General features: G+C 39.0%; 1 pseudogene; it reads left to right on the forward strand.

Annotated features, from left to right (window-relative positions):
• The first annotated feature begins 2,151 nt into the window (after positions 1–2,151).
• On the forward strand, positions 2,152–17,295 carry LOC148013975 (putative inactive purple acid phosphatase 29; annotated as a pseudogene).
• The last annotated feature ends 10,024 nt before the right edge of the window (positions 17,296–27,319 follow it).

Here is a 27,319-nt window from a genome sequence, read left to right on the forward strand (position 1 = left end):
GGTAGTAGTAGTAGTAGTTATTGTTGTTGTTGTTTTTTCTTATTTACTTGTTTATTATAGTGGTAGTGGTAGTGGTAGTCGTGGTCGTGGTCATAGTCGTGGTCCTGGTCGTAGTTGTAATCATAGTCGTGGTCATCGTCGTTATCATGGTTGTCATTATCGTGGTCGTGGTTGTGGTCATGGTCGTGGTCGTGGTCGTGGTCGTGGTCATGGTCATGGTCGTGGTCGTGGTCATGGTCATGGTCATGGTCGTGGTCGTGGTCGTAGTCATAGTCGTAGTCGTTGTCATGGTTTGGTCATGGTCGTGGTCGTAGTCGTAGTCCTGGTCGTGGTTGTGGTCATGGTCATAGTCGTGCTCGTGCTCGTGGTCGTGGTCGTAGTCGTAGTTGTCATAGTCGTGGTTATAGTAGTAGTAGTGGTTTTCTTGTTTGTCATTGTTGTCGTTGTAGTAGTAGTAATGGTTTTTTTTATTTTCTTGTTTATTGTTGTCTAGTTTTCATATTTGTTGTTGTTATTGTGATAGTGGTAGTAATAGTAGTTTTGTTTTGTTTTCTTATTTGTTGTTGTTGTTGTAGTAGTAGCAGTAGTAGTAGTTGTTGTTGTTGTTGTTGTTGTAGTAGTAGAGAGAGATTTATATTTTGTTAAAGAAAATGAGAGAGGGGGAGGAAGAGAAAAAAGAAGAAGGATTGGGAGATAGGAAATAAATATACAGCATAATAAAGAAAGAGACAAAGAGAGAGAGATGGAAGGAGAGGAGATAATGAATGGATAAAAAAAAAAGAGAGAGTGGTGGTGAGGTCCGATGCAATACCACGAGACAGGAAACACTCAGACATATATACGTTAATTTGTGGGTGGGTGGGTGGAGACTTTACATACGTTAATTTTTGTTGAGTTACAATAGAAGAAATCCCTTCTCAAATAATTTAAGAAAGAAAAAAAGAATGATAACAAAAACAAATTGTTTGTCGTAACGTAGAAAAAATGGAAAACGATGAAGGTCTTGTTGTTCAAGATCACGAGGCATATATTAGTCAGCGTGTCCCATGTCCTTGCTCTCAATGCAAGCTGGCAATTAGACGAAAATGTTGATTGTCTATAGAACATATACGACGCTTTGCCGAGTTTCAATTTGAGATCATTGATCAAGCGATCTGTAAATGGTAATAAAAGTTAATATCAATCATGCATTGTACTCGCAAGCTAATTGAATACCATATACAAGAAGATTGGGTGTGGCTGGCAAATTTTCTATCCAAGGAGGTGACGCCTCATCCCAAGGAGGAGTGCACCCTTTGCGGCCAATTAGAAGAGTTCATGGACGTGTGATGGATGGAGTGCGTGAGCTAATCCACCACTTGGAAGGTGCTATCCAATCTATACCGCCAATACTAGAGGAGACAGGCAACCTGATGGGACCTAAAATGGGCCGGCACTGGCTATAGCACTAGCTGAACCTCATGCTCATGACTGACAACACCTAAAAACATGCCATTTATTGCAACAATTTTTTGGCAAAACTGTATACAATTGACACCTTATTACTAAATTTTTACATGAATTCAATGCAGATGCGGTGTTCGTTGTTGCTGTCTTTGGAGGCCGTGTCCTTGCAGCCTAGCTAGGAGATGAATCTATGGGAAAGTTCTTGTACGAGAGGGAGGTGGAGTTTTAGATAAAAATTTGATAGTAATATTGTAGTGATGATCAAGGGGTGATCATTAGATCATTGGTGATTATTATGAAGATTTCTTTGGGGAGGTGTTGAATGTTAGATTCAAGAGGATGACTCTTGGCAAGGATGATGTGATCCAAAGGGACTTACTCGCAAAAGGAAGATCGGATGTACCACCTAGGATGTACTCTTGGTGTTAAAGGTTATAAGGATACACTATGTCATATGTGAATTTATCCTTGTGACATCCAAAAGGGTGCCAAAGGAAATTTTGCAATATCAATCCAAGATATGCAGTGGTTAGGGGTAGGGCAGATTTCTACTTGGAAACGACTTGATGATCATGATCTATCTACGATTGATTACCAAGTATTATGGTCCTCATCAACTAATACTCTTATACAACACATGTGGTAGTCTCTTCATATTTCAACGATTATTATTATTATTTAAAAATAATAATATACATTACCACCATGGATTACACCTTGTCACAAGTATATCCAAAAGAAATTAAACACCATGATGTACAGGGTGGTAGGGGGATGAAGAATTCAAGCAATAAACTCGTCACTCACATAGATGGGTTTGGTAACTACCACTTAGAGGTACAAGGCCCATTGGGGTCAGAGCATGGAAGAAGAAGTGTCTTAAATCTTTACATGCTTGATAGTGGGGACTACTCCAAGGATAGAGGATACATGGTTATGGGTGGATTCAAGAAAGCCAAAAGAAATGGTTTAAAGAGCTATTTATCGAACTGCAAGAACGAAACAAAATCAATGCATTTACATCAATGGATAAGATTCCTGCCTTGGCTTATTTTCACATTTCTCTAGTTGAGACACGTATAGCAAGTCTTTGCTCAATAATTAGAGTTGAGCAAGAGGGAATTGGTTGTGCACAAGTGAACTCTGGCTTCTGGTCGACGTTGCATGAAGCAAGAGATGATCGTATGGTCTATAATGGACATCATCATGTCAATGATTTTTGCGGCAACCTTCGAGGAAATACAAAAAGTTTGTTGGCTACCATGCATATGGTAAAGTTGGTCGGACTAGACGAGCAAAGGTTGTCCTTTTGTCATTGAGGTCATCAACTAGTAGCAATACCTCACACATTGACATTCTCAAAGAGTGTAAAGGTGCCTATATTACCCTATGTGGGCTCTTGATATCAAGGGGAGGAGGGGCAATTACATTCGTCTGACGTCTCTTAGTTGCAGCAACAAGCGGCCGCCTTGATATCCTTCATCTTCATGCTTATCCACCCATCAACGACCATAGCGACTTTGTTTTTTTTTCGGATCTGCTGACAGCATTTGCGGCGTGAAAGAAGGAGAGATAGAGAGACAGGGAGAGAGTCTGAGAGATGAGGAGACAGACCCCCGCCAAGCCTCCATCCCTGCTCACCCGCGCAGTCGACCTCGTGTTCTCTTTCGTCCGCCTCGCCGAGTTCGAGATCCTCTTCGTCCTCTTCTTCATCATCGTCTTCATCATCTTCAAGGACATGTAGCTGTGACCTATAGCTGCTGTGAAGGCTGTATAAATTTTGTGGCCAGAGATTTGTGTGAGACTGCTGGTTTTGAACGAGGAGTTGGATTGGCTTACAGTTTAGTACTGCTTTCATACTCCCAGGCCAGAATTCAATCAGATTCTTGTGAAAAGTAAAGAGCGTGGCGGTCATTTTCCTCTTTAAAATGTTCAAAAATGCGTTTTAGTCAGGCTTCCTTTCAATACTGTACAGTGTTGGGAGCAAGCCATTGCGAATTTGGGATAAACAAGTGAAAAATGGACACATCAAGAGATTGACTGATGAAGACATTCAATCTTGTGCCGTGGAGATTATGGGTACCAATGTTACCACAAACAAGGTCAATTCACACAATACTTAGCCTCTTCTCTTTCCCACAAAAAAATATGATAATAGTTAAGTCTAAGCTACAATCAAGCTCATGTCTAAGACAAAGTGGCCATGGGAGGAGATCTTCATCGACCAAATCTTAAGTGAGGGTATGCTGCAATGTAAAATCATTGTATGGGGCCTTTCTTGCACAAAGCTTTAAGGTGGCAAAGTCATTTTTACCATGTTGTAGGGGTTGTTCTTTTTGTGGATCAAAGGCGGATGGGAGATCCTTCTTGTTTTCTATGTAACATGGAGTTTGAAGAATAAGTGTGGGAGTCATAGGCAGGAATAGCATATGGGGTAATTGTGGGGAAGCCAAAAAAAAAAATGATGAGCTTCCATTTGAATCGAATGGATAGAAGACAAACATTGGCTGGATTGTAGGGGGACACGGTCTCCAAGGACGTGACGATGACTCGCGGGTTTTCCAAGTAAGTGTCTAACTAGTTTATCTAAAATAAATGATATGGCATGATAATTTCTTTAGTTTAATATTTTTAAAATATATCGTTAAACCTGTTTTCTCATGCTACATGGTTGTTTGCATTTATCTGAACTGGTTTTTATTTATTAAAAATAAAAAACAGTCGAAAACACTAAAAAATGACTCAAAATTATCATAAATTTTATTTTTGATAAAATTAATGACTGAAAATTTATAAGTTCTAATATTTTTCCTATAAAGCTTATGAGTCAAGAAATTTACTTATTTTCTATCAAGATTTTTAAAGATGTTTTGTTATATTTAAAAATTAGAAAAGAGTTATATTTAGGGAAAAAGCATAGTTTTCCTTTACGTAAAATGTGTTATTTATTGATATAAACTATGGATTCTTAGTGAAATATTGAAAACAAAATATTTAATTTGTTAGTGCATTTTTGTTGTAAGGGCTAAAGAAAAGAAATAATGATTTAATAATATTTTACTTAGGAAATGCTCGTATAAAGATATGGTGTTTTGGTTTTGAAAGGAGAGATTATACACGGTGTGGACATTTATGAAACATGGGAAGTTACAAATAAAAAGTTTGGCAACACTTTATAATGATTAATAATGTTAGGTTGCAGTTATAAAATTTAGTTTAAATTAAAACCAAAATAAAATCAAATAATTTAATGATCGGATGGCATGGGGGAAAAAAGCCTCAGCATCTATATTAAATTTTTATATGTTATTCGTTTTACAATCAACTTCTTAAATATATGGAGTGGAGGGCCACTAGGATAATTTAAAGAAAACTAAGGGTATATACGGGATTTAAAATGAACGTTGTATGTGAACCATAAGAGTGTGGAAAGAATTTGTTTTATCATGCTGATACTGGTTGTAGAAGAGGAAAAGAAAGGACGTGATTTTCGCAGAACGAAAAATTTATTTAAAAATTAAAAGCAACGACGAAATTTATATACGGAGTGGGAAACGTCTACCAAGGGAGATTAAAATTTAGGGGTTTATGGTATGTCAGAAAATTTGATTTGAATGATTGTTTAAAATTAAACAAATAAAAAGAATTAATTTTAATCAGGTGGAGAAAAACATAAAAAGGAATTTTAAACGGAGATATACAAATAGATCTAGGAGATCTATATCCCTAAAACAACCTTTCCAAAGTCAAACATTAAAAACATTTCTTGGATAAACCGCCACTAGCATGGCAGGAGAACATTATGAGGAGCTGCCTCTGAGAGATGGGGAGAAACCATAGTTATCTTAGGTTTAGCAATTTAGTGCCCAGTATAATTTACTGAAGTTTAGAATCTTTGCAGTTGGACTACTACAAACAACGTTGTAGATTTTAGGGAAGGTTAAGTCGAATTAAAACAATTAGTGCAAATAATCACTTGTTTAGTGCAACAACTCTTAGGAGTTGGCTTGTTAACCTGGGTAAAAGTGGCTTGGTCTTTTGCCAGTCATTTTTGGTGCATCTGCTGGGAGCCAAGTGCGCTCGAACGAGTGATAAATCTTCCGAGGGTATTTTAGATCCTAAGTGTTATTTATGAGTGAATACGCAGTCTCTTTTCTAAGGGACTATTTTCCTAATTTGCCCCAGGAGTGCCAAAGAAAAGTGCTAGACTGGGCGAGAGATACAGAGTTAGTAGAGGGAGGCACATATTTTGGGCCACAATTAACTATGGACGTTGAACAATTATCCTCTTGGAGCTGGGGTTATAACGACTGTGCGCAAACCATAGTTCTACTAGCGACACACTTTGGGTTAATAGACGCGGTAGAGATAAATACAATCAGTGTATCGTACCACTTTGATTGGTATCACCGCATAGCTTATCGGACGTTTAGAAGAGTAGTGTGGGATGATGTGTTGCCTTGGATACGTGTATCCAGAGGTTTAAAAATTTCTTTCGACACGAAAGACGTGAGAGAGGTTGCTAAAATTCTAGGTTTAATCCCCGAGCAAGAAGAAAAGTTACCTTTTGGGGAGATAGACCCAGAGCTGCCGACTATTTTGAACCTTCTAAGTGTGCATACAAGCGACAACCTAATTTTATAGCTTCAAATAGAACGAGCGTAATTTTGGAGTATGACAGTAACAGCTAGTTTTGTACTCGTGGATGAATTCAGAAGAGAGATGGAAGCAGCAAAACGAAGCTAGGGATCAGCGAGTTAGAGAACGAGCAGTGCGACAAGAGGCTTGGCTATTAGAAAGGCTAGAGAGGGTCAACGCATTGCTGAATTTGGGAGTAGACGCTGTGTCTGACTCAACGGTAGAACCTCTTCAGCCTAGCTTATCAACTGATAGAACACCATCGAAAGAAAGTGAAGCAGCTTCATATCAATGGGATCAAGTTGTCTCCAGTACTAGCAGTGTCACTGGGGAAAGAGGTAGGAAAAATAGTGAAACTAGGGAGAGTGAAGCTAATGCTATGGTCAGGAGTATTGAACTGCTCTTTGACTGGGATTTAGAGTCAAATTTCGGATTGCGTCAATTATTTAAGGAACCTCAGGAACCTCCGTGGTTTGATACTATCAACGATTTAGGGTTAGGGCTACTATTTAGAGAAACAATGGCTCGCAACCCAGTCAGATTAGCTGATTTCACGCAATTCGGGGGGCTATGGGACGAAGATCCCGATGCCCATTCGCAAAGATTTGAGGTGACTTGCATCGCCAATGAGATAATAGATGACGACCAAAAGCTTCATATCTTCCCTGCAACATTAAAAGATGAAGCAGCGAAATGGTATGGGAATTTAGATGCTCAACATAAAGGGACCTATTATGCCTTATCAAGAGCTTTTCTAGAAAAATTTAGACGACAAGGTTTTCAAGATAGATTGGCTCTTCAATTGGATTATCTGTCCCAAGGAGCAACTGAAAGTGTTGAACATTATATTGAGCGCATGGAGACAATCATTCGTAAGATGAATCCTGCTCCTGACGATCCCACGCAAAAACGTAAGTTTATTGATGGACTTAATCCTGAAGTTCATCAGCATGTTAGTTTACAATGACCAGCTACGTTGGCAGATGCTAAAACACGTGCTAGATGGTGGGAAGAAGTGCAGCTTAGTCAACAACGACGGAGAGATCTATTCAAAGAATCTCAGACAGAATACCCAAGCACTTTAGGTGGGGTACCTAAGAACGTGTCTTATGTGACCGTTCCTTTAAATCCCTCGGTAACCGCAAGCTCAAACATGTCGAGTATACCTCTAAATCCGTACACTTCAATTCCAGCCTATATGATGCAGACAGGAATGCCTTCTATGCCGCAATCTCAATCTCCTTTGGATGAAGCAAAAGTAGCAGATATTATTGCGAAATCTCTAGGAAAATTAAAGGAGGAAATTATGACTGCAGTACAAGCGCCTTTGAAGGAAATTTATTCGATAACGACACAAGGATCTAGTGCTCAACAATCGTCGGGAAATTCGACTTCAAACCCACCTCGATCTAATATCTGGTGTGGTAAGTGTCATGGTTACGGCCATGTGGCTACAGAGTGTCCGACGCCTTCAAGGTTAATGCCCGATCATCCACCGTTTTGCTCTTTTTGCCATAAGACTGGTCATTTAGATACAAATTGTTGGCATAAATTAGGTCAAGAGCAACAACAAGCTCGTTCAATGCAAACGAATTACAATTACATGGATCGTAATAATAGGACTTATGAGATTGGACCACCCAATCAACCTTTTAGGCCACGAGGATTGCCCACCCAGGGTAGACCCCCAGTGCCTCGAAACAATTACAACAGTGATGGCAATCGAGGGAGAAATTCTCCTTTTAGAAGAAATAATGGAAATTTTCGTAATCCAATGGGACAAGGTGGTCAACAAAGACCTAGGGGACCAGTAATTTGTTATCGATGCCAACAAGAAGGTCACATAGCCACATATTGTCCAAATGCGCGTAAAAATCAAGACTATACTCCTCTTTGTAGGAGGTGCAGTGGTGAAGGACACTATGAAGAGAATTGTCCTAAGCGAGAGGATAATAAAATGTCTGACAAAGGGAAACAAACCTCTAACGAACCTTCAACGTCTGCTGCAAATTTAGTTGAAGTAGACACAATAAGGAAAGATATTGGAGTTAAGTCAAAATTTATACCTCGCAAGGTGACTTTTAGAGCTGACCCTATGATTGGTGTTATTACTCGAGCACAAAAGCAACAACAGAAGGAGCAAGGTTTAGAGGAAGAGAGTTCACAATTAAACGAAGCAGTGAAGGATAAGTCTAAGGACATAGATCCTAATATAGAACTACCCGAATCGGATTCTCCGCAGCATTCCTCTGACCATCCATTATTACCTGTGCCCTTAGCAAATCCTAAGATTCAAGTGGGAGTAGCTCCTTTTCCCGAAAGATTGGTTCCTCCTAAGGAAAGGAGTAAAGATTATGTAGAATCCGTAAATAAGACCTATGATCTTTGGGCTGCATTAGAAGAAATATCATTGACTATTAACCTTCGGCAATTGTTAGAAATAGCGCCTGTTTGTCGAAAACAACTTTACCATAAATTAGTTCGGTGTCGAAGGAAGAGGAGTGAGATAAACGTTTCTAAAGTCCGTGAAAATTCTTCCAAAGGAAAAACAACTAAGGATGTAAAAATAGTAGATTTATTTGTGGACCCAGGAGCTCCAGTTATCGATACTACTATTAATGGCCACTTGCTACATGAAGTGCAGTTGGATGGCGGTTCAGCAGTTAATTTGATGACAGAACAAGCTATGCAAGAATTAGGGTTGAAGGATCTAGAACCTACTCATATTGTTTTACGTGTGGCTGATCAAAGGAAAGTTACTCCTTTGGGGTTACTGCGAAATGTGAAATCAGTAGTAGCCGGATTAGAATTTCATGTGAACTATTTGATCGTTCGTTCGCAAACAAATATTTCATCGTATTCTGTCCTGTTGGGAAGACCTTGGTTATACCAAGCAAGATGCATTCAGGACTGGTATAAAGGTTCAATTGTGATTGGTCCTAGAGATGATAGGGTTAAGATACAAGTTATTTCAAAAGGATTTTTGAAAGATTCAGGAGATGAAGTAGTTAGTGAAATGGATGAGAGATCCAACAGTGAGTTTTATGATTCAGAAATGGAGGGGACTGATCATGAAGGGCCTTATGCCTGGTTATTTAAAACACCACACCCAGCAGGAGCAGAGAAAGTGGAGGTCAATATAGTACATCAGCCTCACAAGGTAGAACAGATGGGTATTGGTGAATATGTTGTAGCGTTTTCATCTGACAATGATTCGGATAGCGATATTACTCAGTGGTTATCCACATCCGAAGATACAACCCTCGACTGCTTAATGCTTTCAGCAGAGGAAGCAGAGTATCTTGATGATTCGCTTGAAACATGTTTTCAATTATCTACAAATCAAGAAGGAAATGATCAAGAAGATGTATTTTCTGCTTACAACAGGTCGGAAGTGATTTCTATGGATGAATTAGAGGAGGAAGAAATGCCTGAGTTAATGATATCTGATGTGGCTGACATTTCAATAACCTCTTCAGAAGGTATGGGAGAAGATGATGTTACTGATAATCATAATAGTATGCTGGAGAGTAGGATTTTAGAAGCTCTTCCTTATGGGGAAAATGCTTTACCCTTTGGATTTGGACAATTGCCAGATAGAGCTAAAAGGATTTATTACTATCAGCTAGAAGCGAAAGAAAGAGAAAGGAGAAGTAGGCATAGGTGCAAACCCTTACAAAGACCACTATCTCGTGAGGATGAGGATGATTCAGCTTCGGCTTTTAACAGGCTTTCACAGACTTCTCGTGAACATCATGATAATTACGCTAGGATTATTAGAGAATTGGAAGAGGCATTGGAAGTAGAGCGTGAGGCAGCGTTGACTGCTGTAAATGAAGCAATGAAGAAGATTACTGAGTTGCAAAAGGAAAAGGCAGAGTTTCAGTTTAGAGAAAGGCGATATCTAGATGAAATCTCGCTTTTAGAATTTTATTTAGAAGAAGAGAAATCTAAATTCAGTAGGGGTGTGTTACAGAAGGACCAAGCGTTATCTATGGATACAAATTATTGGGAAGAACATGAAAACACTGATAGGTTTTTGGGAAAAAATAAATCTAATAATACTTTTGAACCAGAGACTCAAGAGAAAAACCCTACAAATGTTCCCTGGTTGTGTCATTCTTTTAGGCGTTCGACCGGAACTGCGCAGAAGATTTATCGCTGTTCTAGGGGACCGATAATTGGTTATCAACAAGTCCAATCTGAACCTACTAAGGTTAAATTGCACAATATGCAAGTGATGGTGTTGCCTCATCCAAAAGAAAGAGTAATGGATTTTACTATTTATGGGGATGGGCAAGAGCCACAACTTAGATGGTTTGAACCTGCAGTACCTAGGAATTTTGTGGAACTGAAACAAGTTATACATTATTTGGGCTGTCGAATTCAGGGCGAGGAGGATGAGAATCTACATTCATTAATTCTCAAGCTTAAAGATAATCAATGGTTTTGGAGTTTAGATGATCAGGAATGTTTAGAAAAGAATAACGAAATTTTACGTCGATATCGCCGTAGGTTACATGCTCAATATCCATGTACTTCAGAGCAGATACCTAGCGTAATTGACTCTGTAAGAACCTCATTTACCATGAAATCTCGTAAAAATGTAAATGTCAATAATGGCGATTTAGATAAATATGGGAAGAGATATACTGAAAAATCCTTTCCTGAGTTAGTAAATGTCTATGGAGTAGAAGTTGATGGTGCTACGCGAGATAACCTGGCTATTATTCCTTATAGGGCTTTACCCTTAGTAAATTCTGTGAATGTGGGAGAAGAAGCACCAGAATCAAGTACTAAGAATAACCTGCTTGAAAATGTATTGATGCAGATATCCAAAGATGTGCCCACAATTAAGCCACGAAGAATAGACTCTCTATTTATTGAAGAGCCTGAAGTTGAAGTAGTTAAGCTTAAAATGGCAGAAGGAAAATATTTAAATTTAGGAGACCAATTGGAATCGCCACATCGTGAAAGATTCGAAGAAGTCTTACGATTGCATGTTGACGCTTTTGCTTGGTCATATAGGGACCTTAAGGGTATCAAAGCTGAATTATGTCAGCATTTTATTGATCTAGAACCAGGCACAAAACCTGTATGTCAACGTCAACGACGAACAAACCCTGTGTATGCAGAGTTAGTGAAAGCTGAAATTACTAAGCTTTTAGATGCTGGATTCATTTATCCTGTTGCATACAGTGAATGGGTATCTCCTATTGTGGTAGTACCTAAGAAGAATAGTAAGAAGATTCGCATTTGTGTCGATTATAGAAAGCTGAATAGCAAAACACGTAAAGATCATTTTCCTTTGCCATTTACTGATCAGGTACTTGATAAGGTTGCTGGTCATGAGCTGTATTCTTTTATGGATGGATTTAGCGGTTACAACCAAGTACTAATTCATCCTGAAGATCAATCCAAAACTACATTTACTACTGAATGGGGTACATTTGCTTATAGAGTAATGCCTTTTGGTTTGTGCAATGCACCCGCAACATTTCAGAGAGTTATGATTGCAGCTTATCAAGATTTTCTACGTCAATGGATGGAAGTTTTCTTAGATGACTTTTGTGTCTATGGTACGGCAAAAGAAATGCCTGAGTTACTAACGCAAGTATTTGAACGTAGTGATGAAGTAGGTATATCTTTGAATCCTGATAAATGTGTTTTTGGAGTACCAAAAGGAACCTTATTGGGGCATATCGTTTCTAAAGAAGGTATTGCAATGGATCCAGCTAAAATTATTAAGATTTCTGCACTTCCTCCTCCAACAAATCTTAAGCAATTGCGTGGATTTTTAGGACATCTAAATTATTATCGGAGATTTATTTCCGATTTTGCAAAGGTGGCATCACCTTTGACAAATCTACTACGAAAGGATACTCCTTTTATTTGGGATAAGGTTTGCCAGAAAGCATTTGAATTTCTTAAACATAAGTTAATTGAAGGACCAATACTCGCACCCCCAGATTGGACAAAAGAATTCCATATTCATGCTGATGCATCTATGTATGCTGTAGGAGCTGTTTTGTGCCAAGCAGATGATAATAAGGTGGATCATCCAATTTATTATGCGAGTCGAAATTTAAGTGGTGCAGAAAGGAATTATACCACCACTGAGAAAGAATGCCTATCAATGGTATTTGCGGTGGAGAAATTTCGTCATTATTTATTAGGGAATAAGTTTACTATATATGTTGATCATGAGGCGTTAAAGTATTTGCTTAATAAAGCAGAACTTTCAGGACGTGTGATTCGTTGGATGTTGTTATTCCAAGAGTTTGATTTTCAAATAGTTACTCGTCCTGGTAGAGCTCATGTTCTAGTAGATCATCTATCACGATTATTAACATCAGACAAGGAGGAAGGTGTGGAAGATGATTTGCCGGATGCATCACTTTTTACTGTGGAGACACAAGTTCCATGGTATGCTGATATTGCGAATTTTCTTAGTACTGCTCGATATCCACCTGGTGCCGATAAGCGCAGGAAACGTCAGATATTAATGCAATCACGCTCCTATGGATTATTAGGGGGTTACCTTTATAAATTTTTTCCACGCGAAGGTATCTATCGACATTGTGTAAGGGAAGATGAAGTCCCAGTGGTTCTTAAGGCATTGCATGATGAGCCGTGTGGTGGCCATTTTGCCGGTGAATTGACTGCAAGAAAAGTTCTATTAGCTGGTTATTGGTGGCCTACTCTATTTAAAGATACTTATTATTATTGTCGCAAATGCGATGTATGTCAAAGGACTGGTCGTCCTTCTAAGAGTTTTGCTACGCCTTTGACACCTATATTAGCATTAGCACCTTTTGAGAAATGGGGAATTGATTTTGTAGGCCCAATTGATCCGCCTACTAGATATCGATCGAATCGTTATATCTTAGTCTGTACTGACTATATTACAAAGTGGGTGGAAGCGAAAGCGCCTTAAACGGATAAAGCCATTGATGTGGCTAAGTTTATGTATGAGAATATTATTACGCGTTTTGGTTGCCCACTGGAATTAGTAAGTGACCGAGGTTCCCATTTCTTGAATGGTCTTATTAGCGAGTTAATGGAAATCTATAAAATTAAACATCGCAAATCAACACCTTATTATCCCAGAGCTAACGGTCAGGTTGAAGTAACCAATCGCATTATATGTGGGATTTTAACTAAAACGGTTGCTTCCCACAGGCGAGATTGGGATGAACGTTTATATGAAGCGTTATGGGCCTATAGAACTACTTATAAGGTGACAGTGCAAAATACACCCTTCAATTTAGTTTATGGCACTAATGCTATATTCCCTATTGAGCAAGAGTTGCCCACTTTACGAGTAGCTCTATCATTACGACTAGGTGAGGTTGAATCTTTGAAACAACGGATTTTACAATTGGTAAAGTTGGATGAGGAAAGATTATTAGCTCTACAAAGTCTAGAAGCAATGCAAAAACGTCGTAAAGCATGGCACGACCAGAATATTAAAATACGGGAGTTTAAAGAAGGCGATTTAGTTTTACTTTATGACAGTCGTTATTATAAATTTCCTGGGAAGCTTAAAATTCGTTGGTTGGGACCTTTTAAGGTGATTAATGTTTATGATAATGGTTCTCTTGATGTGCAGGATATTAATGCTGAAAATGAGATATTTAGGGTTAATGGCCTGCGCCTTAAACATTTTGTGACTTAGGCTAGCTAGGTATAGTTAGGTTAGTAGTTACAATAATATTTTGTCTAATCCACCCTTGAATGTCTTTTCTTTCTTGGGGGGTTTTTTAAATGGGATGCAGGTATGGCCTTTTTGTGGATGGATGCGCTTTACCCTCGTATTGATGCCGATAGTACTGATCCTGTTCATGCTGGACCTTACGATATTCCGCGTTTTCAGACGCATGACAGGTTTTTATATGCACTGAGAGGGGAGGCCTGTTGTGGTTCTTCTTTTGTGATTATTTTTTGTTTACAGTATCATCCACCTTTTGGTTGTAGGTCCTGTCAGCGGCATTTATTTGTGTGTGCTCAGCTCTTGTGTTGGCAGTGTCGCACATACTTTCGACGCTATGGTACCACTGCCATGCAGGAAATGATTGGTTATACCTACCAGCGTCATGATTATAATAGTGTTTTTTCTCCTGAGCGCGGCGCTGGTCAGTCTAGGGTAGGCCGAGAGCAAGCAGAATTTGCGAGATATCGTTCCACTGTCTACCGCCTTACTCCATCTTACCATGATTTACAGACTAGTGTTCCCTGCCCATGTTAGGATTATATTTGTTGGTACATGGATGCGACCGAGGGGCATTCCTTAGATGCTTTACCAGTGGCCCCTATGCCCTACTATGACGATGCAGCTTCGGCTTCGCTCCATGATGTGATGGAGGTTCTTAGCGATGCACCTGATAGCGGATCTGTGACTTCTGATATGTCTACGCTAGAGGCTATTCTTGAGCATCCTATAGATGATAGTTTAGTTAATAGGTTTGACTTAGATGGAGTTGATGATTTCGGATTAGGATTATTGTTTTCACTAGAAGATCTCAGAGACTTTGAAGATTTTAGTCTAGATATTTTGTTTTCTTAGTCTTTTATGTTTTTCTTTTATTCTACATTTTGAGAAAAAAACCAAACAAACAAACAAAAATATATATCATTTTAAAAAGAAAAAAACATACAATGCTTTGAGTTATTGATATCCTGTAGGTTTTCATGCACTTTAGTTTTATTTTCCACGTAGTTAGGTAGTTAGTTGCACGCACGGTCAGGATATTCCTTTCAGTGCTGGAGTTTGGGATATTTAAGTTAGTAAGAAGGACAGTTCTATATGCAAGAATGGTTATCAAGTGGAGAAATATACTGCTTCTTAAACAACCAAGCAGTGGGAGCGTTACGACAGTCTAGTTGATCGAAATTGTGACATGAGTATTTGACAATTCTTTTGTACAGGGAAAAGTTTTATTATTTATCTAACCCTTTAATATTGTATTGGCTAGTGTATGTTTCATGTGCAGATTTGACTATGATTTTGCGTTACACACTGTTGTATGCTTTTGTCGCTGATTCTTGGAGTTGCAATATCCACGAACATACAAGGTTGTTTCATACCTAAACTTTTTATTTCATATTCATTTTGAAAAATACATGAATAAAAAATTGATGGAATGAAATTAGAGATGTCGAAGAAGAAGAAAAAAAGGAAAAAAAAAACACTTAAGTAAATTACAGAGGAATTATAAATAAATATTTTAAACAAATATGAATGATATATATACACAATTCTCTATATGAAGTCCACTCACAAGGGATGGGACTTAGCATTAGGGAGTGATTTAAAAAAAAAGGGGGTGACATGTGTGCATAACATAGTGAATTTCATTGTATGGGTGTCCGATTAGGAATCCTATAGAGTTTTCCCCTATCTTTTGGTCGCTTTTCTAGCGATATGTAGGATAGCTGAATAACAAGGTTCTCTCCACGAAATTTTGACTAGGAGTAGCGTGAAAGAAAGATGCTGAGCTGGTGAGTATTCTTTGCTTATCATTTGCCTAGGCAAAGTGACTAGTATTATGCGTTAGATTAGATTCCTCGAGCAAAGTTGTTGAGCTGAAATGTTTGACCGTTCGATTAAGTGATGTCTTCTTAGCTTCTTAGTTGATCCTTTAAAAAAAAAACAAAAAAAAAACAACAACAACAAAACAATCCTTAAAATCCAATCCAAATATTAAAAGTTCGGAAGAGTCTATATATTTATTCTTTTAAAGAAAGAAAGCAAGAAGAAAAAGAAAAGAAAAGAGAAAAAACACCCTGAGACTGCAGGGTTTGAAAAAAAAAAAACAACCAAAAGAAGATAACCATCGCCTCTGAGGTCCTGGTAGGCTGTAGGGATTTCCTTGACGGGTGCCCTGTGTCCGATGCCTTGTATCTCTTTGGGGTGGGACCTTTTGGGAAAGAGAATCAATGTATATACTCTTTTGACATTTTAAAAAAAAACCCATTAAAACATAAACTTAAAAGAAGAGCCTTGGACACTTAGCAGTTACGAACCATTGGCTGGTTGTTCTAGTAGAACATGGATGGTTAGCAGCTAAACCCTAGGAGTCCTATTTAGTGTTGTAGTATTAGTTTACCTTGTTTGGGTTCTTTGTTAAGTAATGACCTTATCAGTGATGCTATTTCAGAAGCAATATTTTTAGGAGGATAGTAGTGTGGCAATTTATTGCCTAGAGGGATTATTGTTGTTTAGCGGTTCTAGACAGTTTCCTAGTTGGTATATTCTATGCAATGGATGACGCTCTGTTATCCATTTCAGTGGGGAGAGCGAGTAAGGGAGAATGTTAGTTTGCACAAGTTTTTACATCTTTTCATTGAAACATTTATATTGTTTGCATTTTAATATGACACAAATAAGTATTTTTTCTACTTTTCCAGTGTCTACTAGTTGTCCATGTGTGGTTATACAGGTGATGTAGCTGTGCTCGCGAGGACACTTCGCAATTAAGTGGAGGAGAGTATATTTTTCTTTCAAAGTTGCGTAGCAGTGCTCGTGGTAGCAATGTTCGTGATGTAGCTGTGCTCGCGAGGACGCTTCGCATTTTAGTGGGGGAGAAATGACAACACCTAAAAACATGCCATTTATTGCAACAAATTTTTGGCAAAACTGTATACAATTGACACCTTATTACTAAATTTTTACATGAATTCAATGCAGATGCGGTGTTCGTTGTTGCTGTCTTTGGAGGCCGTGTCCTTGCAGCCTAGCTAGGAGATGAATCTATGGGAAAGTTCTTGTACGAGAGGGAGGTGGAGTTTTAGATAAAAATTTGATAGTAATATTGTAGTGATGATCAAGGGGTGATCATTAGATCATTGGTGATTATTATGAAGATTTCTTTGGGGAGGTGTTGAATGTTAGATTCAAGAGGATGACTCTTGGCAAGGATGATGTGATCCAAAGGGACTTACTCGCAAAAGGAAGATCGGATGTACCACCTAGGATGTACTCTTGGTGTTAAAGGTTATAAGGATACACTATGTCATATGTGAATTTATCCTTGTGACATCCAAAAGGGTGCCAAAGGAAATTTTGCAATATCAATCCAAGATATGCAGTGGTTAGGGGTAGGGCAGATTTCTACTTGGAAACGACTTGATGATCATGATCTATCTACGATTGATTACCAAGTATTATGGTCCTCATCAACTAATACTCTTATACAACACATGTGGTAGTCTCTTCATATTTCAACGATTATTATTATTATTATTAAAAAATAATATACATTACCACCATGGATTACACCTTGTCACAAGTATATCCAAAAGAAATTAAACACCGTGATGTACAGGGTGGTAGGGGGATGAAGAATTCAAGCAATAAACTCGTCACTCACATAGATGGGTTTGGTAACTACCACTTAGAGGTACAAGGCCCATTGGGGTCAGAGCATGGAAGAAGAAGTGTCTTAAATCTTTACATGCTTGATAGTGGGGACTACTCCAAGGATAGAGGATACATGGTTATGGGTGGATTCAAGAAAGCCAAAAGAAATGGTTTAAAGAGCTATTTATCGAACTGCAGGAACGAAACAAAATCAATGCATTTACATCAATGGATAAGATTCCTACCTTGGCTTATTTTCACATTTCTCTAGTTGAGACACGTATAGCAAGTCTTTGCTCAATAATTAGAGTTGAGCAAGAGGGAATTGGTTGTGCACAAGTGAACTCTGGCTTCTGGTCGACGTTGCATGAAGCAAGAGATGATCGTATGGTCTATAATGGACATCATCATGTCAATGATTTTTGCGGCAACCTTCGAGGAAATACAAAAAGTTTGTTGGCTACCATGCATATGGTAAAGTTGGTCGGACTAGACGAGCAAAGGTTGTCCTTTTGTCATTGAGGTCATCAACTAGTAGCAATACCTCACACATTGACATTCTCAAAGAGTGTAAAGGTGCCTATATTACCCTATGTGGGCTCTTGATATCAAGGGGAGGAGGGGCAGTTACATTCGTGTGACGTCTCTTAGTTGCAGCAACAAGCGGCCGCCTTGATATCCTTCGTCTTCATGCTTATCCACCCATCAACGACCATAGCGACTTTGTTTTTTTTTCGGATCTGCTGACAGCATTTGCGGCGTGAAAGAAGGAGAGATAGAGAGACAGGGAGAGAGTCTGAGAGATGAGGAGACAGACCCCCGCCAAGCCTCCATCCCTGCTCACCCGTGCAGTCGACCTCGTGTTCTCTTTCGTCCGCCTCGCCGAGTTCGAGATCCTCTTCGTCCTCTTCTTCATCATCGTCTTCATCATCTTCAAGGACCTGTAGCTGTGACCTATAGCTGCTGTGAAGGCTGTATAAATTTTGTGGCCAGAGATTTGTGTGAGACTGCTGGTTTTGAACGAGGAGTTGGATTGGCTTACAGTTTAGTACTGCTTTCATACTCCCAGGCCAGAATTCAATCAGATTCTTGTGAAAAGTAAAGAGCGTGGCGGTCATTTTCCTCTTTAAAATGTTCAAAAATGCGTTTAAGTCAGGCTTCCTTTCAATACTGTACAGTGTTGGGAGCAAGCCATTGCAAATTTGGGATAAACAAGTGAAAAATGGACACATCAAGAGATTGACTGATGAAGACATTCAATCTTGTGCCGTGGAGATTATGGGTACCAATGTTACCACAAACAAGGTCAATTCACACAATACTTAGCCTCTTCTCTTTCCCACAAAAAAATATGATAATAGTTAAGTCTAAGCTACAATCAAGCTCATGTCTAAGACAAAGTGGCCATGGGAGGAGATCTTCATCGACCAAATCTTAAGTGAGGGTATGCTGCAATGTAAAATCATTGTATGGGGCCTTTCTTGCACAAAGCTTTAAGGTGGCAAAGTCATTTTTACCATGTTGTAGGGGTTGTTCTTTTTGTGGATCAAAGGCGGATGGGAGATCCTTCTTGTTTTCTATGTAACATGGAGTTTGAAGAATAAGTGTGGGAGTCATAGGCAGGAATAGCATCTGGGGTAATTGTGGGGAAGCCAAAAAAAAAAAATGATGAGCTTCCATTTGAATCGAATGGATAGAAGACAAACATTGGCTAGATTGTAGGGGGACACGGTCTCCAAGGACGTGACGACGACTCGCGGGTTTTCCAAGTAAGTGTCTAACTGGTTTATCTAAAATAAATGATATGGCATGATAATTTCTTTAGTTTAATATTTTTAAAATATATCGTTAAACCTGTTTTCTCATGCTACATGGTTGTTTGCATTTATCTGAACTGGTTTTTATTTATTAAAAATAAAAAACAGTCGAAAACACTAAAAAATGACTCAAAATTATCATAAATAAAATTTTATAAAATTAATGACTGAAAATTTATAAGTTCTAATATTTTTCATATAAAGCTTATGAGTCAAGAAATTTACTTATTTTCTATCAAGATTTTTAAAGATGTTTTGTTATATTTAAAATTTAGAAAAGAGTTATATTTAGGGAAAAAGCATAGTTTTCCTTTACGTAAAATGTGTTATTTATTAATATAAACTATGGATTCTTAGTGAAATATTGGAAACAAAATATTTAATTTGTTAGTGCATTTTTGTTGTAAGGGTTAAAGAAAAGAAATAATGATTTAATAATATTTTACTTAGGAAATGCTCGTATAAAGATATGGTGTTTTGGTTTTGAAAGGAGAGATTATACACGGTGTGGACATTTATGAAACATGGGAAGTTACAAATAAAAAGTTTGGCAACACTTTATAATGATTAATAATGTTAGGTTGCAGTTATAAAATTTAGTTTAAATTAAAACCAAAATAAAATCAAATAATTTAATGATCGAATGGCATGGGGGAAAAAAGCCTCAGCATCTATATTAAATTTTTATATGTTATTCATTTTACAATCAACTTCTTAAATATATGGAGTGGAGGGCCACTAGGATAATTTAAAGAAAACTAAGGGTATATACGGGATTTAAAATGAACGTTGTATGTGAACCATAAGAGTGTGGAAAGAATTTGTTTTATCATGCTGATACTGGTTGTAGAAGAGGAAAAGAAAGGACGTGATTTTCGCAGAACGAAAAATTTATTTAAAAATTAAAAGCAACGACAAAATTTATATACGGAGTGGGAAACGTCTACCAAGGGAGATTAAAATTTAGGGGTTTATGGTATGTCAGAAAATTTGATTTGAATGATTGTTTAAAATTAAACAAATAAAAAGAATTAATTTTAATCAGGTGGAGAAAAACATAAAAAGGAATTTTAAACGGAGATATACAAATAGATCTAGGAGATCTATATCCCTAAAACAACCTTTCCAAAGTCAAACATTAAAAACATTTCCTGGATAAACCGCCACTAGCATGGCAGGAGAACATTATGAGGAGCTGCCTCTGAGAGATGGGGAGAAACCATAGTTATCTTAGGTTTAGCAATTTAGTGCCCAGTATAATTTACTGAAGTTTAGAATCTTTGCAGTTGGACTACTACAAACAACGTTGTAGATTTTAGGGAAGGTTAAGTCGAATTAAAACAATTAGTGCAAATAATCACTTGTTTAGTGCAACAACTCTTAGGAGTTGGCTTGTTAACCTGGGTAAAAGTGGCTTGGTCTTTTGCCAGTTAATGACACACAAACACCCTCACGGCCTAGCGGACCAGGAGCATCAATCTAATGCTAAAGGACAAACTGCCCTAAAGCTTAATCTATGCGTTTATAGTTTATAGTCCAATGTTTTTCTAAAACTCTTCAAAGGGAGAACCCAAAGTACATAGGCATAACGCCTCACCACACGTACATAGGAGGTAATCTCACGGTAGAAACACCGCAGCCCCATTGCAGCTCTCCTACATCGCAGGGATTGGCCCTTTGATGCGCTGCTAAATATATAACACAAACGAGCACAAAATCCTCTCAAGGTACCAATATTTTATGTTCCAGGATATACCATTTCTCACTACACTTTCCCCTTAGGACCCAATGACTAACCTACAGCTTAGGACATCCTCTCACGCACATCGTTGGTCACAACCTAAGGAAGACAGGTGCCATGCATCCAGGAGGTTTTTCTAATACCTTTTTATTATTATGCTTAATGCAAATCGTGTATGGCTATGTGCTCAGACAAAAGAAAGATCAGCATCATGCATCGTACATAAAGTATCCTTTCCATGAATTTTACTAATACGTACTGCGTTGAAAGGAGGCACTAAGCCATATGCCCATGCTACCATCCTCTTTATTCAAACCGTTTCCTATATGCCAAGTGCAATGCATGAGTCAAATCTTTTCTTTATCTCTCAGTGTTTCAGTCCCTCTTCATCCAACTCTTACCATTTTGCATCATTGATCGGTTAGATAGGAGTTCTATGCATTTTTCCCTTTTAAAAACCCGATAAATACCCACAAAACATAGAAATGGGGACAAACCGAGGCCAACCTCGTGCTTTTCCATCGTTATACATTGCACAAACATAGATATAATTTTTCCTAATTTTTCTCAGTCCATTTTCCATTTTTCCCTAATTTTAAAAATCATTTTTTTCACTTTTGGGTAATTTTCTCCCCTTTTTCTTTAATAAATAATGACTGAAAATGAAAGTTGATTGTGGGCTATGGCCCTTAGGTTCATTGACAGCAAAAACTCAGACTTAGTTGGTGTGACATATCATATTTCTCATTTATATAGCAAAACTCTAAATTTTACCCTTAAAACACGTGTTTTTATGTATTTTGACATTAATTCCAGCCATGTAGCCTTATCTTTTCTGATTTTCAGGTTGTAGACAGTTGAAACTCATGGCAAACAATATCATAATGAACTTTCATCCCATATGAACAAGGTTTCATAAAGCAAAGAGAGAAGGAGGAGAGAGAAAGACTAAAATCAGAAATCTTCATCCAAGCCATCATTGTGCGAGTGAGAGGCGGCGATATGATCAGCAGGCAGAGGGTAGGCAAGCCCCATAGTCACTTGGGTGGGTTGCTCCAAGCAGGAGATTGATCCCCATCATTTGGAGCACAAAAATCGGGCGCAGATGGCGCCTCCTTCTTCCCACGATTTGATGCATGCTCCTCCTCCAAACTTTCATGTGACATTTAAAATTTGGGCTCCCAAAGGTCACTTGTCCATTTTGCCCAAATTTTGTCCACCCCTTTGCACCTTGACCGTTTCCTTGGCCATTTTCCCTTCCGGTGTCCAAATCGAGTGCTGTAAATTTTTGTGCATCCGGCTTGACATCTCGCATTGGCTGGAAACTCCTGACAACACGCATAGCAATCTAAAAATTTATCAAAAATCAACAAGTGTCACTCGGGCGCCTTTTAAGAGTCGTATTTCACTTGGTGCTTAAAATCATCCTAGTTGGAACCGCCGCCTTCAACATTGAATATTTTTCCCCTAAAATCTGGATTTTTTGGCAAATTTCAGACACATCTCGAGCTCAAAACTCCACTCTCATTGGCGACCATGGGATAGGGTGACTCAGCCCATCGAATCCCACAACAAATCTGCACAAAGAAACCCAAGGAAGCATCAAGCTGAAACAAAATAAATACACACTAAAACATAGCACAATGCTCACCCTACCCCCTGACAAAACCAAGGCATGACATCCACAAGGAGTAGGCCTAGCATAATCTGATAGAAGGTCCCAAGCTAGTCACTAACCAACTGCTCCAACACGGCCAAACTAAAAAGAGCTATCAAAGAGGTTGCCCTTAGTGGTGGTTTGAACTACCTACCTAACTAAGGACAACACAACCAGGAGCTCCTACCAGGCGAGGACTCATATAGCCTGATCAAGAAGTATTTTCTTTTAGCATATTTTTTCTTTTAGGGTTTTTATTTTTCTATACTCGGGTATGTAATAAGGAGGGAGTTGAGTGTAGTGACCCAAGGAGAACAGGGCATCGGTCTCAGGTCCTGTCTCGGTACCCAAGAACCTACCAAGCCCTCGCAAGGTAACACTTAATCCTTTTCTGACGCTCACTTTTATTTTCGCTCCAACCTTCCTTTCTTTCTTCTTTTCCAGCAAGACGCCACCCCTAAGAAGACAAGGCATCGGGCACAGGTCTGACTCGTCCCCAGGAACCTATCAGGCCTCCACAAGGCGATGATCAACTGCTTATAAATTTTTTCTTCTTTTCTTTTCTATTTTTATTTTTATAGGGATTAGAACCCCTTTTTACACACCTCTGTATATATATTTATTGTTGTTAAGATATTCAGGGTTTTTATCTTTCATTATCATTTTTCCTTCGGCAGCCTTCTCTAACTGCCTCACAACTAATAAGAACTCCTAGAACGGCTGCCTAGTAGGCTAGCAGAACAAGGTCACTAGGATTCCCTTCTAAAACAGGTCTCTTGATGCCTGGCAATGTCTTTACAGGAGGCAATGACTACTCAGACACTCTCTCAAACTCCTCAAGTAGGGTCATCGTAGTTCGATGATACATACAAAAGATGGGATTCTACACTGTGTATATCCCATCTAGCTGATTCAGGATCAACAGGGAATCCCCTTTTACTAACAACCGACAAATATCATCTTGTTTGGCAATATGCAGTCCCATAATCAAGGCTTTATACTCCGCCATATTGTTAGTGAATCCTACCCCGAGATAAGCAGCTAATTTCATCGTCACTCTACGTACGGGGTCTCGGATTACTACTCCAACACTCCCTTTATTATTAGGGCCCCCAGACGCTCCATCAAAATATAATGTATACGTCCACAATGGGTTTACACAACCTGCCATCACGAACTCCTCTATTCGTAATTATGGTAATCAAAGTTTAGCATGTCTAGAGGGTGAAGTGACGGCTCCATCCCACCCTCTTCATTGAACTCAACAGGGATACTTATCAACAATCGTAAGCAGTGATGGCAAAAGACTTTGATCTCCCACACAAAGGTTCTGTCTTCTTGCTCAATCACTTTGTATCCTTTTCTCCACTAGATGAGTTTTCCCTGATGGTATCTCTGCTCCAGATATGGGTGCTCCAAATAAGGAATTAACCGACCCATCAACCAGCTTTTAAGCTCTTTTGCAGGTCTCAAATCATCCCTAGCATGGACCTTCAATGCATTTTCTTTGTATTAGCATACTTAGAAATAATAAGGTTCAATATTATTAAGATTAACCTTATTTTTAAACTCTACTCCTTGTAATCAGCTAATAGAGCCGTAGACCTATTTTTCCCTAACCAGATAATCTTGTAGGGGCCATCCCATTTAGGTTCCAACTTCCTTGGAAATAGCTCCCTACATGCATCGTAATAGAGGACTAATTGCCCTTTTTTAAAGGTATACTTCTTCGCTCTAAGGTCATGCAATTGTTTCATCCGACGTTTAGCTACCTCCTGGTATAATAAGCTCTGCAGCTTCAGCTCATCCAAGTGGGCTAGGGTTGTGAAAAGTTCAAGAAGGGAATCCTCATCTCCCAAAGAGTGGTTGATTGCAAACCATATGGTTGGAAACTCAATCTCGAGGGGTAACACACACTCTTTCCCATAAACCAATTTAAATGGAGTATGGCCGAAACGTGGTATTATACACCCATACTACCACATACAGCTTCCTGTCCCAGTCTCGTTTCTTCTTAGAGACTATTTTAGACAAGATCTCCACAAGCTACTTATTAGTACTTTCAACTTGTCCATTTTCTTGTGGATTATAAGGAGTCGTTTTATTATGCTTGATTTGCCAAGCTTCAGTCAAGCTTTTGATCACTTTATTCAAAAAATGGGTTCCACGATCTGGCACTAGTTCCTTCGATGGACCGAAACGGCAGATAATCTGCTCTAAAAGGAAACTTGTAGTCTCTTTTGCATTGTCCTACCTCGTCACCTGCGCTTCTGACCATTTTGTGAAATAATCAATTGCTACTATAATGTACATCTTCTGAATAGTAGACGACGGGGTGATAGGACCCACAAAATCAATGCCCCACTTCTCAAATGGAAGGACAGCCATGATAGGCGTAAGTGGGCATTTTCTATTCTCTGTGCTGTCATGTCTTTGATAGGTATCACATCTCTTTACATACTCAAAAGAATCTTGGAAGATGGACGGCCACCAATATCCAGCTCGTAAAGCTTTCTGCGCCATCAACCGTCCCACAAAGTGCCCTCCACATGCAGAGTCATGGCACTCTTCCAAGAAGAAAGGAACCTCGTCAGGCATCACACATCGGCGATAGATATCATCAACACCCAACCGATATAGTGTCCCTGTGATCAAGGAAAACTTCAAAGCTTGCTGTTTGATTTTCATCTTTTCAAACTTTAACAAACCAGCTCCAGTCTCTCCTGTTGATAGATAATGCGTTATAGTGGCATACCAAGATGGAATAGAAGCTGTATCAATTTTAAACATTTCTTCAATATCACTTACTTTAGCCAAAGTCTCTTTCGGCTCCCCGAAATCTACAAGGCATTCCACAATACCCTGCAACCTCGGTGGCTTACTCTTGATCTCATAATCGAACTCCTGCAAAGTGATTAACCACTTTGCCAAACGATCAGGCGGCTATAGCTTGTTTATAAGCAATCTAAGCCCTTCCGCCTTCCTGAGACCATCATTGAGGAGAGCCAAGGATATGCAAACCCTGCAAACTGATGAGAGTTCTCACCATACTGTTCCTTCTCTACCATCTATACCTTTCAAGGAGAAGGAGTACATTTTACTGTCAGATATTCAAAAACTTTTCAATCTTAGGAAAGATTATTATCTAGCAATTATTGCAGAGGCTTCTGATGCTGCAAATGGGATAATTGACACAGAGAATAAATCAAAGGAAGAGATAGTCCAAAGGTGATGATGTGTTTAGGATTTGTCGTATAGATATTTAATATGCAACAACTAATTTGAGTGTTTCAATGTACAATTCAAAATATAAAATGCAGCGTGGTCGCACAGACAATATTTTTGTGTGGAGCATAATAACAAAATGCGCTCCACAACAGACTATGGTATCATGCTAAGGTTTGAGCAAGAGAGCCGACGACGAGCAACGGATCCAAACATGGTTATAGATGAGATGGAGTATTTTGACAACTTGCAAAGTATTGTTATGGTGGATTACCGTAGCTTCTCCATGATACTATTCGATGTGCAGTGGTTCAAAGTGGTACCTGAAGGAGCTGGAGCAACAGTTCAACGAGGTCCATTTGGATTTCTCGAAATAGATTCCGAAAAAAAATGAACGGATTTGTGCGACACCTTTGTGTTGTCGGCCCATTGTGAATATGTGCATGAACTCATTTTTTTGTTAATTGTATTACGACATGGTGCATGTCACAATAGTTTAATCTCTCTTGTACGTGTTTGTGAATAGGTAATCTTCTATCCAAACCTCCGATAACCTCGATGGTAGTATGTTATACCTTCAGCTCCCCGAAGTGCAAGAGTATATTATCAAAGCGATGTTTCGAGCATAGATGAGGACAATATGCAAATAGAGGGGTTGATAGTGCAAGGGGTGGAGACCACCGAAAGTTTGGAGCATGTAGAAGAGCCAGCATCAGGTAACAATGATGGAAATATAAGAGTCCAAGAATTCTTTGAGAACAAGGTGGACTAATCCTTTTGTGGTGACATGTCTATCGACCTTCCAGCATATGCGGAGTTGTATTAGGAGATTGACATGGGACCATAGGGTACTTCATACTTCAAGTATCCACTTACTCAATTCGTTGACTAATCGCTTATAAGGGTGTATAAGATATACATTTTAGGATTTATATTACCGTGCTTTGTAAGATTTAAATTGATTATGCTAACATCATTTTTTGTCAATGCAGGTGACCTTTGTGGATACTTAGATCATCAGGATGAGTCGAGGGATGAGCGATGAGGAGTTGTAGGGTATCTTCACGCGCATGTCTCTAGATCAGATGGCGAGATTCAGAGACATGGCAGACTAGGAGCTGTCTTGGACATCGTCAGGCCACTCTATTAGATCTACTTCAGCACGATTAAATGCTTCAGCTTCGAGCAGACAAGGTCGACGCTCCAGACTTGGGCCAGAGGGAGGGAGTGCTTCAGGGTCAGGGGGATGCTGCAGAGATACGGAGGCAGTAAGCCTGTAGTTGGCATAGGATACAGGTGCTACTCCTCACTCTCATGGCAGTTCCAGAGAGTGGCTCAGGTGGTTGCTGTGGAGGTATGGACATGGTGACTCCATCTCGTCAATCTGCTGGAGTTGCGTCACCTCCAGGATTTGTCACACATGTGGGGACGTC

The sequence above is a fragment of the Lygodium microphyllum genome, chromosome 25 (assembly GCF_053477565.2).
Source record: "Lygodium microphyllum isolate KBCC chromosome 25, Lygodium_microphyllum_v1.1.10, whole genome shotgun sequence".
Lineage (NCBI taxonomy): Eukaryota > Viridiplantae > Streptophyta > Polypodiopsida > Schizaeales > Lygodiaceae > Lygodium > Lygodium microphyllum.